The sequence below is a fragment of the Orcinus orca genome, chromosome 5 (genome assembly GCF_937001465.1).
Source record: "Orcinus orca chromosome 5, mOrcOrc1.1, whole genome shotgun sequence".
Lineage (NCBI taxonomy): Eukaryota > Metazoa > Chordata > Mammalia > Artiodactyla > Delphinidae > Orcinus > Orcinus orca.
In genome coordinates this window covers 82899973-82919980 of record NC_064563.1, presented here as the reverse complement: position 1 = coordinate 82919980, position 20008 = coordinate 82899973, and the positions used below count along the sequence as shown (strand labels likewise).

The 20008-nt window shown below is 42.4% G+C and overlaps 1 pseudogene across 1 annotated transcript; it reads right to left on the bottom strand.

Moving 5' to 3' along the window:
* Positions 1-17854: 17854 nt before the first annotated feature.
* Positions 17855-19610, bottom strand: LOC101272785 (archaemetzincin-2-like; annotated as a pseudogene). Its single transcript, XR_004476090.2, has one exon. The product of XR_004476090.2 is annotated as an archaemetzincin-2-like (transcript).
* Positions 19611-20008: the final 398 nt, after the last annotated feature.

The window sequence follows — 20008 nt, the reverse complement described above, 5'->3', positions numbered from 1 at the left end:
ATGTATGGGATCACTGATCTCAGAATGACGGATGAGGGGCCTGCATTATCTTCAGTCTTTAAAATCTGTTTTATTATGTTCAATATTTACTAAATGTCTTTTATATGCTCAGTTCTCCTCCAAGTTTTACAGGGAATGAAAAAGTATGATCTATGGTGTGTGCCCTTAAGGAGCTTAGAATATAATGGGAACAACAGTGAAAATTATTGAAATATTAAATGCTAAATGGTATGGCATTCAATGAAGAGAAGTTCAGAGAAACCTGTTATGTTCCTGTATGATACATACTTCAGTGTTTCAAACTGGTCAACAAGCTTAGACCAGTCAATCTCAGTGGATGACCCAAGTGGCAACTGTGGCCACATCTCTCTTCCCAAGGCTTCTCCTAATATGGCTTGAAATTGTTATATTTTTAGCATCTACCTCATAGAACTGCTTCTACAACGATGATTCTAACACTAGGTTTCTTATATCCTGCACTTATGCAATTCATGTTCTGAACCTTTAAATAAATGTTTATACTCTTCCCTAGTCCATTATTCTGGTTGTGTGAGGCCAATTGTTCCAATTCATTAAGATAATTTCAACCCTATTTCGATCAATTTATTAGCTTACCCTCCTAACCCTGGTCCACTGAAACTTCAACTTGGATATACCTTAATTATAAGAAACTTCATTGCACTGTGAAGTTTGTGAAACCTTGTTGTTTTTATCTTGTTTTATCATCAATGTCTCAGGGAAGTGCTCATTCTCTTTCTCACAGGGGCCCTGAAGCTCAGAGCAGCAAGGTGACTTACTAGCAAGCGCAGAGGATACATGTCTTCAGAGTAGTGCCTTGGTGCCTTTTTTCTTTAAAATATTATATATTTTTAAAATGATCTAATTTCTTTTTTAATTAAAAATTTTAAATGTATTTTTAATTTTACGGTAACATGCTAAATAACATTAACGTTGCACAAAACCAAACACCATAGATTAAGTGAACATCCCCTTTGGCCCTTCTTCCTCTAACCCCATGTTCCTCTCCAGAGGCATTCACCCAATGTGGCTTGGAATGTATTCTTCAAGACTTTTCCCATGCACTTCTTTACTCCTAGAAATAGTTCATTTTGTGGGATATCATACTGTACTTGTTTTTCTGAAATTTGCCATTTCACTTCATAATATATTTTAGAGTCCTTTCCATTTCAGCATTTACATATACTAGTCATTTTTTAATCTGATGCACAGTGTTCCATTGTAGGGATGTGTATTACTTATTTAACTTTCCTCTTGTTGATAGACATTAAACTTGCCTTTCCGTTTTGCTATTAAAAAAATACTGTAACAAATACCTTGTACCTGATTCTTTGGATACACTTGTGGGAATTTCTCTAGGCTATGTACCTGGAAATGGAATTGAAAAGGTATATGCTTTTCAAATGTTGATAACAAATGCGAAAATTGTCCTGCAAAAAGGCCTTCCAATGTATCTTCCTGCCAATGTGCACAAGGGGAGCATTCTCCCACACTTTCAGTAACATTGATTAGTACAAATTCCTTTAATTTTTACTAACCTGAATTGCTCCAATTCCTAATGCAGCTGAGGAGCTATTTCCTTTTCTATGAATTTCTTATTCTTTTCACAATATTCTCTTTACTCTGTTTTATAGTGTCTTCATATGCACCTTCCCAAAAAAGTGTTGAATAGGAAAAGAACATGTACAGAGCTACACATTACAGCCTTAGAGGCCTTCCTCTAAGATGGACATGGATCAATTAACAGACATTTGAATGCAATTGTCTGGTCAGCAGTGGATCCCTCTAACCAGTGTACAAACTGGGCAACATCCCTCCATCTTGTTCAAACAAATTATTATGAGCATCTTTGCAAAATATCGTGCTGAAAAAAGATTAATTATGCCTGGTATTCTTACATTCTATCTATCTTTTAGCTCTATCGGAAAATAACATGAAGTTAATTCAGTGTCTTAACGCTTAGTTCACAAACGTTTATGTAATATGCATTCTAGAATACTGCAGAAAGTAATGCTAAGCTCACTCTAAGGATTCCATAATCCATTTTTTCTCCTTTTAGAAAATCTGTATTTTTGCCTGGCTTAGATTTCTGGCACCTGTCCTATTTTCTATTTCCCTGAGACCTGCAAAGCCTGCATACCAGTTCTCTCTGACTCTCTCCTCATTGAGATTGGGCTTCAATTTATTCTCTGTGATATCTATTATACGCTTCTCAGTTTGAAGATCATGTTCCTTATTGGAGAAGAAAGAAGCAATTGAGTAGCTTTGCCTTTTCTCCGTTATCGTTTAACAGAATCTTCTCTAAGCAGTCAGCTTATCTGTTCCTTCATCTTGCTTCACACTGTGTGTGTGTTTTTAAAGCCCTTTCTGTGGTCCTTACCATTTAGCACTCCTCACCTCATTCTGGATTTTTGCCTTCTGTCACTTTCTTACAATGTTTTTATAACTTTTTTATTCATCTTGGTTTGTGACCTTTCATCTTTTGTATGTGTCACTTCAAAACACACTCATTGGAGAACTCCATGTTGGATCAAATTGGCTTCTGCAGGTAATTAGTATAGTACAAAGTTTAATTTTTCTCAGTTTCACAATTAAGAAAAACCAACGTCCTTTTTTTTTTTTTTTTTTTTGTGGTACGCGGGCCTCTCACTGTTGTGGCCTCTCCCGCTGCGGAGCACAGGCTCTGGACGCGCAGGCTCAGCGGCCATGGCTCACGGGCCCAGCCACTCCGCAGCATGTGGGATCTTCCCAGACCGGGGCACGAACCCGTGTCCCCTGCATCGGCAGGCAGACTCTCAACCACTGCGCCACCAGGGAAGCCCCCAACGTCCTTTTTACTGCCTCTGGCCTTGGGGTTATATTTATATTTCTATGAACTTGTTGAAGTTTGTTTTCCTAAAGCCTCAATTACATGTCTATTATGATGAAAGGTTCTTTTTTTTTTTTTTTTTCTATTACAGATTCTAGAATGACATGATTCCTTTCTTTCTTCTTCAGGAAGGCAAGGACTGCATTTTATTTCAAGTTTGTTAAAAGATTTCTTTCATATAAACATCACCAACAAATCCTTCCTTGCTGGTCAGATTGAGTCTAGCATAGCAGTTCTCTTCATTCCTTCTTGTACTTTTTTAAAGATGAAATTATTAGGAAGGCAAGTCAAGGATGTATTAAATTCTAAGATTGTTGTAGAGATTTTGAACAGCCATCCAAGTAGTTGAAGTAAATAACAATATTACTTCCTGCCTCTGTGACATTTTTATCATTTGATTTAGGGAAGCATCCTCCTGTTGAGCCTGGCATTCTTAGCATGTTCCCACAAATGACAGTACTCTATCACTCTCATTTAATCCTCTCCATATGCTGTATACTGTACTTGTGGATTCCATACATTTGCAGTTTTGACACTATATATATATGGTGGTACTATATATCGATTTTTATCAGATATGTTTACATTGAAAAACATACCATTTCATTGCTTAAACCAGTTTCATTTCCCCAAGTCTCAGTAAGATCTATGAAATTATACTTATCTGTGAGGTGGATGCTATGATGTGCCACCCATTCCCCTTCAGGAATAAAGGAATTATTACCCAAGCTACTGGGAATGACACTGAAGCTGGTCTTCACCTGTTAGTCTCTTCGGGGACTGTCTCAGCTAGGGAGAGCTGCCTCAACTCCCAAGGCCATGCCCCTTCCAGGGTGGCCTGCATCCAATGACTGACTGATGTGGGGATAAAGGCCAGGCCTTCTTGCCTCAGTTCAGGATAGCTCTGAGGGTCATCCTCAACAAGGCTGGCTGAGACATTCCATTGAGACGGCACAGAAACTCCACTTCTCCCTCTGATCAGTTCTGTTTCTTTCCTTCCAGTTCACAGGTATTAATCCCAAGAGCACTCCTTAATAAACTTCCTGCAAGCTAATCTCTGTCTCAGTGCTTGTTTCCTGAGAAATTCAACCTGGGACAATTTGCTTATCTTAAACTGTCAGTTATATTGTATTACCTTATACATTGAAACATGAATAATTGAGCCTTAAATATTATTCCCAGTCTGGTTCTCTGTTATTTTCTTAGAATTACTGGGATTCTCTTTCTCCCACTGTGAATCTTTTTTCTATGTCATTCATAATAACTTCCATTCATGTGATTTAGAAGTTTCTTCTGAGCCTTTTTCTCCCTTCCCTTCAAACTTCATGTGGAGCCCTTTGGCTAGTAAGCTTTGTCCCTAAAACATTTTTTTTTTAATCTTCCTAATCTGTGTCCCTTGCTTTGCCGGAAATCTGTCATTTTGGTATTATAAATCAGAGTTGAGAAGAAAAATATTGACACCATCTTCTGAGATACCTATTCACTTCCAGTAATCTTCTTAATCCTCCAAAGGCACAACTTCCAAGTGGAAGAGCTAAGATAGTGCTGGTACATTCAGTCCTCTGCCTGTAACCCTCCCCATCCAGCTGCTCAGTGTCCACTGTCTGACGGTTCATTGCTGAGGATTCAGTGTGAGATACTGCCTCTAACGAGAGGGCCCAGGGGGCTCTGTCCTCGGAGGTGTTCTTGGGGGCCAATGAGCCCAGTGTGTCAGTTTGGGTCCTCCAGGAAGCATAATGGGACAGAGTCAAGAGTTCAAGAGTCAAGATAAAGGGGGTGGAAGCAAGCTAGGGCAGGGAAAGGTTTCAGACTGGGAGGTAGGTCTGACACCTGTGAAAGGAGAGAAGGGAAGAAGCATAACTGGGCAGGGAAAGCTGCAGCTATGCTGCAGACCTAACCACCTTGTTTATATACAACAAATATATGGTAGCAATTCAGGCAAAAAGAGGCACAGCACCCATACTCCAAGTCCTACAACATCTGCCTCAGAAAGTATGCTTTCTTGGTCTTAAATCCTTCCTCATAAATAAAGAATTTTATTATTAGTAGTGGCTAAGATGTAAGTACTGATTACTATCCACGGACTATTCTGCATATCTTATACATGAACTCATTTGCTAATTACAATAAAAAACTCTGAGGTAGGTACTATTGTTTCATCCATTTTGCAGATAGTAAAACTGAGGGAAAGAGAAGTGCAACAACTTTTCCAAGGTCATATAACCAACAAAAGGTGAAGCCAGGGTGTAGATGTAGGCATCCTGGTCCAAGCCCACCTAGGAACCCCTAGACTACACTGCCCAGTGAAAGATTCATCAAGCCTCCCTATGGTGCCTCAAGAAGACTTAAAGGAAGAGTCAAGAATGGGTGGTTACTTGATAAAATTTAAGACCAAGAAGTGTCCTGTGCCGGGTGGTGGGATCTCCTATTTGCTTCTCCCAATGGGAACCAATATTGCCATATGCCGGACCTTTTCACAAGGGCTGCTGATTCTGGGGCTTCTGAGAAGGCTCTTTTAAGACTGAAGGTTGGTTTTCCTCTAAATTGTTACTTTCCCCTCCCCCTTTCTAAGCAGCTTTGGCCTATAAGCAAAGCAATTAATACCTGGAAAGGAGTTCACTTCCCCAGTGGCATTCTACAATAATGTATTTCTTCCCACCTGCTTGCCAGGACTATTCAGTGAGTCTCTCGGTCTAGGGACCTGTGAGAAGCCTCTTAAATTCACTTTGGTTTTTGTAAATTGTTATTTCCTACCCTTAGGAAATAAGCAAAGCAGTGAATGCTTCGTAATAAATTAACATGGAAAGTACACTAATTCATTTTAGAAAGATTTTTCTACTGGAAGGTTTTTTCAGTTAACCTTCCATCTCCCATTACCCAGAAAATTAAATTAACAAGAATGTCCAATTCCCTGAGCAAGTTGGTCTATTCGTATTTCAATGTACAACAAAGGTAATATTTATGGTCGTTAATCTAATTTTTCTCTAGAGAATCTATTCATTTGATTAATGCTTCTCCTTGCAACTCTCTCACTTACCTTGTGAATCCCTCCAATCCAGTTTTTCCTTGTCTGAGAATGGTTTAAGAATTCTGCCCCGAGTATAAGAAAATGTTCATGGAAGTGGTCCATGGAATACCTACCACAGAGGAGCTACTCACAGGATAAGGAAATCCACATCATTTTTCTCATCATCTAAAGCAGGGTAGTTAGACATCTGTGAGGTTCTGGTTTGTGTTCCAGCACTGGCTGGACAATACTGACTGGCCACAATATTGTATAACATATAGTAACAGCTGTTAGGTTTAACTGTGAACCCTATGCCGTGTCCTTTCACCAAGTTTGTGGATGTAATATTTTTAAGATTCCTCAAAGCTTGTGGAGCACTTCCTAGGTTCCAGGGAAGCTAGGACATAATCATAGTCCATGACCACCTACATTAGCTCACCTTAGGGACAGTGTTCAAAAAGGCAGAACTACTGAATGAGAATATTCAGAGTTGGGCCCAGGCATGTGCGTTTTATAATTATTAAGTACACTGGAGTTTGAGAACCATAGGCTAGCCACTGTAAATGGTATAAGTTAAGAATCAACTGAGGGTGGAATTTTTTGCAGATATTCACAACCTGATTCTAAAATTTATATGGAAAGGCAAAGAAATTAAAATAGTAAAAATGTCACCAGCAAAGCCTGTTAACAATTCCTGGGAAATAAAAATAAAATCTGGGTAATAAAATAAAGTCTAACCTTTTCCTTTTCCTTTGTGGTTAGTCTAGTTTCACTTGCTCAGAGGGTGCTGTGTGCTGAGGCCTCGCACCTGGCACTCCAGACCAGAGTTCCTAGTGCGAAATGGTTGCGCCAACACCTCAGCTGGGGGTGTGCGTGTGCAAAGATGCTGAACCCGCACTGCAATCTGGAGCATGGGCACCACAGCTGTGCCTGGACCCTCGAGAACTCCACCCCATCCCTGCTGAGATCCCTATAAAGCAGCCCCTCCCACGGCCTTTCAGGGAGAGCAAGTGCTCTAGAGCATAAGCTTGTTACCTCTCCATTCTCTGATGAAAGAATAAAGCTTCCCGTTGCTTCTGGCCCGAACTCAGTCTCCTTCTATTGGCTCAAATGACACCATCCAGGAGGACCCTTGTTGGGATCCAACTCAAAAGGATCGGGAACAAATTTTGACACCACAGGTGGGATGGACTGTGGCCTTTTTGCCTGCACCTATCCACTAGGCTCCAGGCTTACCCTGGCTCCAGCGGGAGGATGGTGAAGGCTTTGGGAGGTTCGCAAAGGTGAGACTGGGAAGAGGCCCAGGTAGTAAGGACCGCCTGACAAAACGGAATGAGTTGTTCAGGGAAAGCCATGAGGGATGCCTGAGTGAGAAAGGGTCCCAGTGTAGGTGTGCGACTGGTGACTTGACCAATTCCAGCACTAGTTTCTCTGAAATGGGCTGGGGAGCCTGGGCTGGGGAGCCCTGTGAGCCACTCATAAGACCAGGAACTCCTTTATCGGGAAGCCCTGTGAGCTGCTGACAAGAACAGGAAACACCCACCACCTGACCTCTGCCCTCTTCTGCCTATGAGGCGAACCTTGGGCGATTCTTTATTGACCGAGGTTCCAGGGGCTCCCCTCCCCAGTGATCCGGTGAGTACCCTATGGGAACCCCTCATGTCTTTAGCTCTCACCTGATGAGAAGTCAGAAAACTTTTTGGCCAAAAGGAGGAAAGAGAAGACCGCTGCCTCAGATAGCTGTGCCACTCCCTAACGGACCAGGTGGGTCAGGAACTAATGTGGCTAAGCTGCTCTGGCCCAGAGGTGGTCCTGTCTAACTTCCTCTGGGATGTTCTGACTGAGGGGGGACTAACTATCTCAAGCACAGGCCGTTACAAATTCAAGGGGGACCCCCAGTTATATCGAGGCCATGCCATTTGGACATCTTGTATTTTGGTCTTTTGAGGAATCCATTAACAGTTTGGTGCTGGTTCCAAATTTCCTGAACTGGAAATCTTATTCGGGTCAAATCACGTGCCAAATGTGTGCCAATAAATCACTCCAACCGCCCCCTCAGTAGTGGGAGACAAATCCAAAACAGAGCATCTAAGGTATGGGGAACCAAACGTCCACTATACCGAAGGACAGCCTGTTAGGGTGCATCCTGCAGAAACATTCGGTCTTCTATGTAATACAGCCCGGCCCCAATACCAGCTGGGAGACGGGGAAAGTTGGCCCATCAATAGGTCACAAACTAGTGTGACCTACCTAGGCTTCATTCTCACAGAAGGTCAGAGAAGCCTACCCCAGGAAAGAAAATAAGCCATTTTCAGTTCTGCCTCTCCTAAAACTAGAAGACAGCTTAGAGGTTTCCTGGGGATGGTCAGTTTTTGCCCTATCTGGACCCCTAACTATGGTCTGATGGCTAGGCCTCTATATGAAATGTTCAAAGGAAAAGATGATGATCCTTTTGAATGTAATTCAGAGTGCCAAGGGGCCTTTCAAGAATTAAAAAAGCCATTATTTCAGGCCTCTGCCCTGGTCCTCCCAGATTTAGCTAAACCCTTTGACCTTTTCATTCCCGAGAGAAGAGGAATCACCCTTGGGATATTAGCTCAAAAACTGGGACCCCTTACTGGGGTGGTTGCTTAGTTCTCTAAACAATTGGATCAGATTGCTAAGGGATGGCCTCCTTGCCTCTGGGCAGTAGCAGCTACTAGGACCCTGCTAAAGGAGGCTGAAAGTTAACGTTTGTCGGCCAATCATTATATGGACTCCACACCAGGTTCACACTTTAGTAACTTCTAAGGGAACAGAACGGTTATTCCCCAGAAGGTCGATTCAAGTCCAGGCTATGCTTTTAGACAACCCACTTGTTACCACGAAAACCTGACACATGGTAAATCCTGCCACCTGCTACCCTGGAGGGTGACTGTATAGAAATGGGGCCCCTGGAGCATGGCTGTGTAGAAACCATACACATTATCTATTCCAGTTGCCCTGACCTAGGAAGTGATCCTTTCCCAAATGTCGAAGAGGAATGGTTCACAGAGCAGTTTTATGGGAGAGGGTAAAAGGCTACCAGGATACGCATTAACCTCCCAGACCAAAGTCATAGAGGCACTACCCCCAGGGACTTCAGCCCAAAAGGCTGAGCTGACAGCCCTCACTTGAGCCTTGGAGCTCAGGTCAGGGAAGATCTTAAATGTTTACACAGATTCTCAGTATGCATAGGCCATCCTACAAACACACACACACGGGGCTATTTGGAAGGAAAGAGGTATGCTTACTGTGGAGAATAAACAGGTGAAACATGGCATAAGCATACTGACACTCTTAGAAGCAGTACAGCTTCCAAAAAGTGGCAGTGATTCATTGCAGGGGGTCACCAAAAGGGGGATGCAGAGGTTATAAAGGGAAACAAGGAAGACGCAACTGCCAAAAGGGTGGCCCTAGAAACAGTAACTTGGCAACTACCCCTCATACGTTGAAGGCCAGATCCATCCAATTATCCCCCAATCTATACAAAGGAAGAATTAGAGCCTGAAAATGGAGCTTCAGTAGAGATCCAGGAGGCCATGTGTGCCTACCTGATGAACATGGGCAATACTTCTTTCCCTAAACTGCAGCTTGTCAAGCCATCAGGGAGGCTCATCAAGGAACTCACTATGGGAGAGAAGCCCTATATAATTGGTCATTTGAGGTCATGGTAACTCCTGGCGTGAAAAGTATAATCAGTCGGATAGTTGAGACCTGCCCCATCTGCACAGTGAACAACCCCAGCACCAGACCCCCCAGAGGTCCCCACATAAGGTCCATCAGACCAGAGAAACATATCCTGGAGAAAATGCAGGTTGATTTCACTGTCATGCTGAGAGCATCAGGCAACTTCAGGTATCTCTTGGTGCTAGCGCATAGTTTTCAGGGTGGGTAGAAGTGTTCTCTGCTGGCAGCCAAAGTGGCTAAATTATTACTAAAAGAGATAATCCCCAGGTTTGGGCTCCCAGGATCCCTACAAAGTGATAATGGTCCAGCATTTGTCTCTCAAGTGACAAAGGGGATAACGAGTGCCCTGGGCATAAAATGGACCTTGCACTCAGCCTGGAGACCCCAATCACCAGGGATAGTAGAGAGATCCAATCAGACCTTGAAACAGGCCTTAGCCAAGCTATGTCAGGAAACTCAAGAAAATTGGATTAAGTTGCTTCTAATTGCCCTGCTCGGTATTCGGTTAACTCCAAGAGATAGGTTAAAGTTTAGTGTATTTGAACTCATGTATGGTAGACCCATTCCCAAGCCTGAGACAAGGGACACTTTAACCCCCTTGAAATGGGACAACTCAAGTATACCCTCCAGATAGGAGAAACCATGAAAGCCCTCATGAAATATGGTAAAACCAGGTGCTGCCTGCACCCACTGACCTTGCCCTGCACCCCTTCTGGCCAGGAGCCTGGGTGAACCTAAAAACCTAGAAAGCTGGTAGTCTGCAAGACCAACTCACTCCTAAGGAGAACAGACTCCACTTGGTAATCTTAACCACCCTTTCCAACCTGAAGTTGCAGGGATCACTCCATGGGTACATCACACTCTAGCAAAGAGGCCCCTGAGCCCCAACCTCTGGAGAAACAACCCAGGGCAATGAATCCCCTTGACTACTCATGGGAACCTCTCTCTGACCCGAAGCTTCTCTTCCAAAAAACAACAAAAGTGTGACCAGGGATATTCAGGCCATGGCAGTACCCTCAACATCAGGGCACACTTTTGCCTACAGGCAAAAGACCTAGATACCTGCATTTTTAGGAAAGAAAATTGACATGTGACCATTATTCTCTTGCTAGTATTTGGGCCATGTATTATTTATTTATTTATTTTTATTGAAGTATAGTTGATATCCAGTATTATATGTCACAGGTGTACAATATAGTGATTCACAATTTTTAAAGGTTATACTCCATTTACAGTTATTATAAAATATTGGCTATATTCCCCGTATTGTACAATATATCCTTGTACCTTATTTTATACCTAATAGTTCGTACCTCTTACTCCTGTACCCCTATATTGCCCCTCCCCCTTCCCTCTCCCCACTGGTAACCACTACTTTTTCAAACTGTCTGGTGACCTTTGTCTCCAAAAGGTTAGACAAAAGGTGGTCACTCAGGGATACCAACAGTCAGGGCTGACGTCTGGTGACCATCAAATGTATCTAAAAGCAGCTGAGGAGAAGTTCCGCTCCTTGCCCTCAGCAGAAAGCAGTTACAGAAGATGGACCTGCACCCCTCAGTGCCCCTCAAGAATGAGGAGCAGGACAAAAGACAGAGGAGAGATTTGCCACTGGCAAAGCCCATTAACAATTCCCAGGCAATAAAAATAGAATCTGGGTAGTAAGATAAAGTCTTACCTTTTTCTTTTCCTTTGTGCTTTGTCTAGTTTCACTTGCTCATGGGGGGCGGGGGTCGGGCAGCGTGCAGAGGCTTTGCACCCAGCACTTCAGACCAGAGTTCCTAGTGTGAAATGGCTGCGCCAATACCTCAGCTCAGCAGGCCGAGCGCAGGGACGCTGCACCTGACTTAATTCAAGATGGCGGCGGCGGCGGCGGCAGCGGCGGCGGCGGCGGCGGCAGCGGCAGCGCCAGCGCCAGCGCCAGCGGACCGTGTGCAGAGACGCTATGCCTGCACTGTGGTCTGGGGTGATCTGGAGCGTGAGCAGCACAGCTGCATCTGCCAAGCAAGAGCTCCGCCCCCTTCCCCCACGGAGGCGATCCATATAAAGCAGCCCCGCCCACTGCTGGCCTTTTTTGGGGAGAGCATGTGCTCTAGACCGTGAGCTCACATCTCCAATCTTTGATCGAAGAATAAAGATTTCCTTTGCTTCTGAACCGAACTGGGTCTCATTCTATTGGCATGAGTGACACCAGGCAGAAAGACCCTTGTTGGGGACCGACTAGGGAGGGTTGGTAATAAAAACAATTTTGGAAAAACTCAAGGCTGAAGGATTCTTAGTTCCTGGTTACAAGACTTCCTAAAAAGTCTTTTTATGTTTTTTTTTTTTTTTCTTTTTTTTTTTTTCGGTACACGGGCCTCTCACTGTTGTGGCCTCTCCCGTTGTGGAGCATAGGCTCCGGACGCGCAGGCTCAGCGGCCATGGCTCACGGGCCCAGCCGATCTGCGGCATGTGGGATCTTCCCCGACCGGGGCATGAACCCGTGTCCCCTAAATCGGCAGGCAGACTCTCAACCACTGCGCCACCAGGGAAGCCCTAAAAAGTCTTTTTAAATAAAAACTGTGTGGTATTGGTAAAAAGATACGTATACAGATCAGTAAAACAGAATAGAGAATCCAGAAATAGACCCACACAAATATGGTCTATTGGGTTTTGACAAAAGGGCAAATGCAATTCAATGGAAGGACAGTTGTTTCAACAAAAGGTGCAGGAACAATTGGATGCCCAAATGCATAAAGGTGAACCTTAAACCATGCTCCAAACTTATACAAAAATTAACTCAAAATGGATCATGGGCCTAAATAAGAAGGTACAACTATAAAACTTTGAGAAGTAAACATAGGAGAAAATCTTTGTGAGTTTAAGTTAGCCACAGAGTTCTTAGAGTAGCAAAAGCATGATTCCCAAAAGAAAAAAATTAATAAATGGAACTTGATCAAAGTTTAAAGCTTTGTAAAGTTAAGTTATAGATTGGGGGAAATATTTCCATATCACATATCTGACAAAGGATTTTTATCCAAAATATATAAGGAACTCTCAAAACTCAACAGTAAGAAAGCAAACAACTCAATTAAAAAATAGGCAGAAGATTTGAACAGATATTTCATTAAAGAAGATAATTCATGGATGGCAAATAAGCACATGAAAAGGTGCTCAGTATCATTACTTGTTAGGGAAATGCAGATTAGTACCACAATGACAAAATACCATACATCTATTAGAATGTCTAAAGCAAAACAAACTGACAAAGTTACAGGAACTCATATATTGCTGATAAGTGGTACAGCTACCTTATAAGAAACTCCGGCAGTTTCTTAAAAAGTTAAACATAGATTTATCATATTACCACACAATCCCACTCTTAGTTATTTATCCAAGAGATATGAAAACTTACGTTCACCCAACACCTGTATGCAAATATTTACAACTGGAAACAACCCAAAGGTCCTTCAGCTAGTGAATGGATGAACAAACTGTGGAACATCCATACAGTGGAACACTACTCAGCAACAAAGAATTAACTACTGATACAGTCACTGAAATGGATGACTCTCAAAAGCACTTTTCTAAGTGAACTAAGCCATATCCAAAGGCTACACACTGCACCATTCCCTTTATATAACAATCAGGAAGGGCAAAACTACAGGGACAAAGAATGGACCAGTGGTCTCCAGGGACTAAGGGAAAGGGGAGTTTTTTGACTACAAAGAGGCAGCATGTATGATGGAGTTTTTTAGGGTTATGGAACTGTTCTGTATTTTAATTGTGGTGGTGGTTACAGGGCTTTTTATGTTTGTCATGATGCAGAACTGTATGCCAAAAAGTGTGAATTTTACTTATATGAATTAAAAAAGAAGAATCAGCTAAGGCATATCTCATTAAGACCTGCCAACAAATTGAAACCAGTATTTATTAAGCACCTATTATGAGTAGGGCCTAGACTAGTGGTATGAGGAAAACAAAGCCTTCTAATAAGCTCCTTCTCTCCGTAGACACCAGTCCACTGGAAGACACAAACAGGTACACAAATAACTACTATTTACTTAGGATATGTGCCTAACAAAGGAACAGTGAAGGTGTAAATGGAGAACACTGGATTCTTACAAGGAGAATTGTAAGCTTGGAGAAGTGTAAGGCTGAATCACAGCAGAAATAAATCAGATTGTACACTCATCAAAAATCAGATGGGAAAAGGTTATGAGGATGGAAAAATGTGATTACTGATCAGGGAGGGTAAGGTAATAAAAGCAAACTAAATGTAATGAGATTGAATCAATGCATGTAATGCTATTTTTTAAAAAGGCAAGTCAAATAATTCACTACTGATTCCCCACCAGGAAGGGAAATGAATAGATAAAGTTTGTGGTATGAAGGTGTGTTGACTTTAGATTTTATGAGCAATTTCTTTATCCCCTCCTCCCCCATAAAAATAGTTCCTCTGAAAACTATTGATGGAAGAAAAGGCAGGTCTTCTGTAAGTTGAATATGAAGGTTATTATCAGAAGAGACCTCCGTCCCTCCTGGGTGCAAAGGAGTCATCTGGTAGTTAGATCCCAAAGAGGACGTTGATATCAAAGAGGTATAAAATGAAAACTCCCCCTTTATAGCATCATGTGTCTGGGATAGTAGTTCTCAAATCATGGACCCTGGACAGCCACAAAACTTCATTTGGGAACCTGTTAGAAATACAGGCTTTATGCCAAACCTACTGAATCAGAAACTCTGCGGTTAGGCCCAGCAATCTGTTTCAGCAAGCCCTCTGAGTAATTCCGATAAATATTTGAGAATTTTGAGAGTTTGAGAAGATGTCAAAACTGAATGCCGTCTTTAACTATTGTAACCAGCTGAAGCTGAAAAAGGAACATCAACATCTAGTGAGCCCTCAACCAGACCCTCACTGGGCCTAACTAAAGACTCTCCATATCAATGGACAGTGGGGCTTGTTTTAATGGATCATGTTAAGACCTAGGGTCTGGCTCCATTCTATCCAAAGAATTAGTTTTCAACGCTTACTTAGCATAACCACCTTGAATCCCCTCTACCTTTCTAAAGCACTTACAAATTCTGACTTTTTCCCCTCAGCAAACTAGTCGCTGAATTTTTTTTTTTTAAACTGATGAGTGTTTTCTTGTCAGGCAAAGAAATAAACTTTACTCTGCTTTCTTTTTTTTACTGTTAAAGCTCTGGTGGTCTTTGTTTCATTCTTTTACAGAGACCAGGCAGTTAGCAAGTGACTCTGGGATGTAAGTTTGCTTTTTCATCCCTAGACAAGTTCTTTAGACCTATATTCTAATCCTTGTGTCAACCCAAATTGTTGGAAGGCCTTGGGCAAGCTACTTAACATCCCTGAAAGTCAGTTTTCTCATCTGAAAAGAGCAAGCAGGTAATTATCCTACCCACCTCAACTGGCATAATGGCTGTGAAATTGCTAATGGGAAGTGGATACACATGTAAGCATTATTATCATTTTGTGGGTCTTTCTCAACACTGCACTCAGTACCCTCAGTTTCCCCCCCCCCCACCTCATCAGAGCACCCCACAGGGAAAGCCTGTAGTCTGGGCATGCTCCAGACTCCTCTGGAGGCCCAGTTAGCAGGGCAACCATCATTGTTTTAGAATTACTCTGGGTGAATGGAATAGCAGAAAACATTCCAGCCTGAGGGATCATGGATAAAGACATTAGATGACTATAAGAATACATTATAGACTTTCCATCAGAACTTGGAAATGACCTGGCAAATCTGTGTGTAGTTTACAATAAGAAATGTTCTTCTAATCCTTGGAATGAGCAATTGGCTTATAGAAAATCTTCTGAGCTTCCCCCAAAGGCTATCCAATGAAGTGTTCTGCATGCAGAGTATCGCATTACCTGACACAAACAAATAGGGTACAGCTGATGTCAGTGTCTAGTGGTCCTAGGAAATAAACTGCTGCTTCTGGTAAATAGGTGGTAATTTATGTTGAATTATTTGCTAAGGGCCAAATTAGTCCCTTGTAGTGTGCACAGCATTTCTGAAGAGTTAAAAATAAATGTTTTTCTGCTTAAATAATACCATGATCCAAAGCAATTATAACTGTAATGTATCTGACATAGGAATGATCCTAACTCTTCCCCAGGGCCTTTACGAATAAGAGGATCTTTCTAAAGCATGCTAATGTTAAAAAGAAAGTAGATCTCTAGGCTTGGCTTAAAAGAGGCAAGAAGAGTATAAGTTCAACGAAGGAAGGGAAAGTAACTTATTTATCTAGCACTTACTGTGTGCCAGGCACTGCACTAAATGACACACGTTAACCTTATCCTCACAATAATCTGTGAGGTAAGGATATTCCTCTCATTTTAACAGAATAGGACACTGCGGCTCAGAGCAGTTAAGCATCTTCCACAAAGTCAAACAGCACACAGTTTATGGCAGAGCTGAGATTCAAATTCAGTAAGTGGTCTCTTATCTAGACAGTTGTGACAGCCCCCGTGCCAGATAGTTTCCCTGTGCTCCTCCAGATCCCCTCTATACACTTCTCCATCTTATTCTGTTCCCACAAAGGCTGCACCAACTTGCTTGCTGGTTTCCCATTGTGTTTGGCCAGTAGAGATTATTGGCAGGAGGTGTGAAAAAGGAAGGAGAGTAAGGCAAAAGTTTTTCTGCTCCCCTCCCCAGCTCTCTCCTGCTCCACCAACCAAAAGTCTTAGCTCCTCTCTGCACAGGATGCTTCCTCTGCGTTTTGATAACCACTCCCTCCTCTGAGGGCCCTACACCGTGGCCACACCTTCTCAGATCTCCCGGTTTCAGTGTGCCTACAGTTACAGTAAATTTTAGCTCCACCAGCTTATAAGACATCAAAGCTTGGAAATGACGGCCCCTCCATTTTGTTGTTATTTTGTTACTGGTTCTGATTCAAATGAAGTTGTTGAACGATGGACACATTCTGTGTGTCCTCCACAGTGTTCTACCTGAACAGCTCCTGGTTCAATGTTTAGAGAGTGTCTCTTCCTCTGGCTACAGCTCCCCGAGAGAAACTAAATGGTTTTTATGAGCAAAAGCACCTCACTGAATCATATGTGGTTTCTGAATGATGGCGTTCTGAGTTTGGTGAAAAATAATCACAGATCCTGACATTTATACAAAGTTCTATAGCTTTACATTTATTACCTTCTGTTTAAGGGTATATTAGAAGCTAGATGCATGTCCAGAAAAAAATAGCCGAACGCGAAGCTACAGTAGTTATTTTTTTAAAGACAGGTAATGTCCGAACTCTCATCAAGACACATAATAGCTGATGAGTGCTAACTCACTCCTGTTTTCTGAGTGAATTCATTACCCGTGACTTCAGAAGAATAAAGAGGAAAGGGAAGCAGACTATTAAACAGGACAGATGCAATAAGTAGTTTTGCACATTAATGCTATATAGGAACAAATAAAATCTTTGGTGATCAGCAAATGTAATAGTCCTAACATTTTCAAAGGTGTCTCTCTTAAAAGTCTAATGGCATGCATAGATGGGCAATAATTTTTAAAAAAATTAGTTTCATCATATTTTTGTGCTTGAAATGACACAGCATTTTGGAGTCATCATCTTACCTGAATATAGTTATTCCATTATTAGAAAATTATAGCACTTAACAAAAGAAAGGAAGATAGAAATGGGTAATGTTTTAAAATATGTTTAATTATGAAAAGTCCCCTTTAACCTCTAGCAATACTGCTTACCTCAACATCTACTTTGTCTGATATTAATTTCACAACATAAGATTTACTTTGATTAGTATTTGGGTAGGATATCTTTTCTCATCCTTTTATTTTTCAATCTTCCTCATCTTTCTCTCTAATGTGTGGCTCTGGTTAATAGCATTTAGCTGGTTTCTGTGTTTTTATTTGCTCTGACAAACTTTGTCTTTTAATTGGATCATAGACCATTGACATTTAAAATAATTAATAGTTAATGATACAGTTTAAGTCTAACACTTGCTATTTCTCTCCTATCTGTCCTCTTGTGCTTTGTTCTTTTATTTCTCATTTCTTGCCTTTTTTTTTTAACATCTTTATTGGAGTATAATTGCTTTACAGTGTTGTGTTAGTTTCTGCTGTATAACAAAGTGAATCAGCTATATGCATGTGTATACCCCACATCCCCTCCCTCTTGCATCTCCCTCCCACCCTCCTTATCCCACCCTTCTAGGTGGTTGCAAAGCACCGAGCTGATCTCCCTGTGCCATGCATCTGCTTCCCACTAGCTATCTATTTTACTTGGTAGTGTATATATGTCAGTGCTACTCTCTCACTTCGTCCCAGCTTACCCTTCTCCCTTCCCGTGTCCTCAAGCCTATTCTCTACATCTGTGTCTTTATTCCTGTCCTGCCCATAGGTTCTTCAGAACCAGTTTTTTTTAGGTTCCATATATATGTATTAGCATATGGTATTTGTTTTTCTCTTTCTGACTTACTTCACTCTGTATGAGAGACTCAAGGTCCATCCACCTCACTGCAAATAACTCAATTTCATTTCCTTTTATGGCCGAGTAATATTCCATTGTATATATGTGCCACATCTTCTTTATCCATTCATCTGTTGATGGACACTTAGGTTGCTTCCATGTCTGGCTATTGTAAATAGTGCTGCAATGAATATTATGGTGCATGTCTTTTTTTTTAAGTAAATTTATTATTTATTTATTTAATTTATTTTTGGCTGCGTTGGGTCTTCATTGCTGCCCGTGGGCTTTCTCTAGTTGCTGCAAGCAGGGGTTACTCTTCATTGTGGATGGGTTTCTCATTGCGGTGGCTTCTCTTGTTGCGGAGCTCAGGCTCTAGGTGCGCGGGCTTCAGTAGTTGTGGCTCATGGGCTCAGTAGTTGTGGCTCATGGGCTCTAGAGTGCAGGCTCAGTAGTTGTGGCGCACGGGCTTAGTTGCTCCGCGGCATGTGGGATCTTCCCGGGCCAGGGCTGGAACCCGTGTCCCTTTGTATCTGTCTTTAAGGTGGAAGCCGATAGCACTCTGCGTAAACAGATGGGGCAAAGGTCGAGGGGACGCTGGTAAGCTTCTTCCAAGTGGTTGGAGCCTTGCGTCAGGCATGCGAGCCACTGGCAGTGCCGAAGTCCATAGATATGTCCAATCTCATGGGTTAAAGTCTTACAGGACCAAAGCAGCAAAACACGAGTCACTTCAGGAACGTAATAATTATCAAACACTGAGTAGTCACTTGAAGATTTCTTCTGCAGCTTCTTCAGTTTGCCTTTGTAGTGTGAGCTGTAAAAATCACTGCCGCACCTGGCAAAGCTGAATATCTCCACACCATCTGTCAAGGATGCCTGTCCAAAGACAAAATTCCAGGAGTCTCTTGGGTAAAGATCGATCATTGTTATTCCCACAACACAAAAAGCATCTTCAGGTTTCTTCTTTTTTAAGAACTTCAGGATCTGCCCTGCATGAATCCGTAGGTTCTGTGTGTTATCACTGATTCTAAAGGAACATCTCGTTGCAGAGACAGGAACTGGTTCTAGGAGTTTTACCGTCAAGCCATAGAAAAATGCTTCACAGTAGCCCTTGAGCCATTTCACATATTCTTCACTGATACTTCTGGTGTTTCCTAGCAATCCAATGCACTGTATATAAATACTATGCTTCTGTGGAGAAGGTGTCTTTCTGTAAGGATCATTGAAAAACTCTTCAAAGTCTTGGGGAGCCTCAGGATGGGAGGTTATCCAGTCTGACTGCGAATGCAAAGTAATGGGTCCAAAGAATCACTGTTTGGCCGGAAGGCTTCGTCCATCAGATGCTTTTCCCCAGCATCTAACTTCTCATACTGTGACACAAGCGCTGGGTTCTTTGAGATGAGAGCTGTCTTTAGTCTGTGTTCAGAGTGCCGTACTGTTCGCATAGTGACAGGCCTCTTCCATTCACATCGCGTGCGTGTGAAGAGATTTCATCCTTCCCTTTGAACGGGTCAGACAGCTGTTCCACCACGAGGCTTCAGGGAGAGGACGGCTCCTCTCAAGTTTCTGCCTCACCAGAACCGGCATGTCTGGGTCCGGGCAGGAGCGCGTGGTGCAGGTGCCTTCACCCCCGTCACCCTCACGCCATCACCGTCTTCCCGCCGGGCGTCGACGTCACCCGCCCTGCGCCTTGCCCTGCGCTGTGCCCTGTGCCCGACACCGTGCCCCGCCCCTTCGCGCTGCATGTCTCTTTTTGAATTATGGTTTTCTCAGGGTATATGCCCAGTAGTGGGATTGCTGGGTCGTATGGTAGTTCTATTTTTAGTTAAGGAACCTCCATACTGTTCTCCATAGTGGCTGTATCAATTTAATTTAAATTAAAATTTAAATTCCCACCAACAGTGCAGGAGGGTTCCCTTTTCACTAAACCCTCTCCAGCATTTAATGCCTGTAGATTTTTTGATGATGGCCTTTCTGACCGG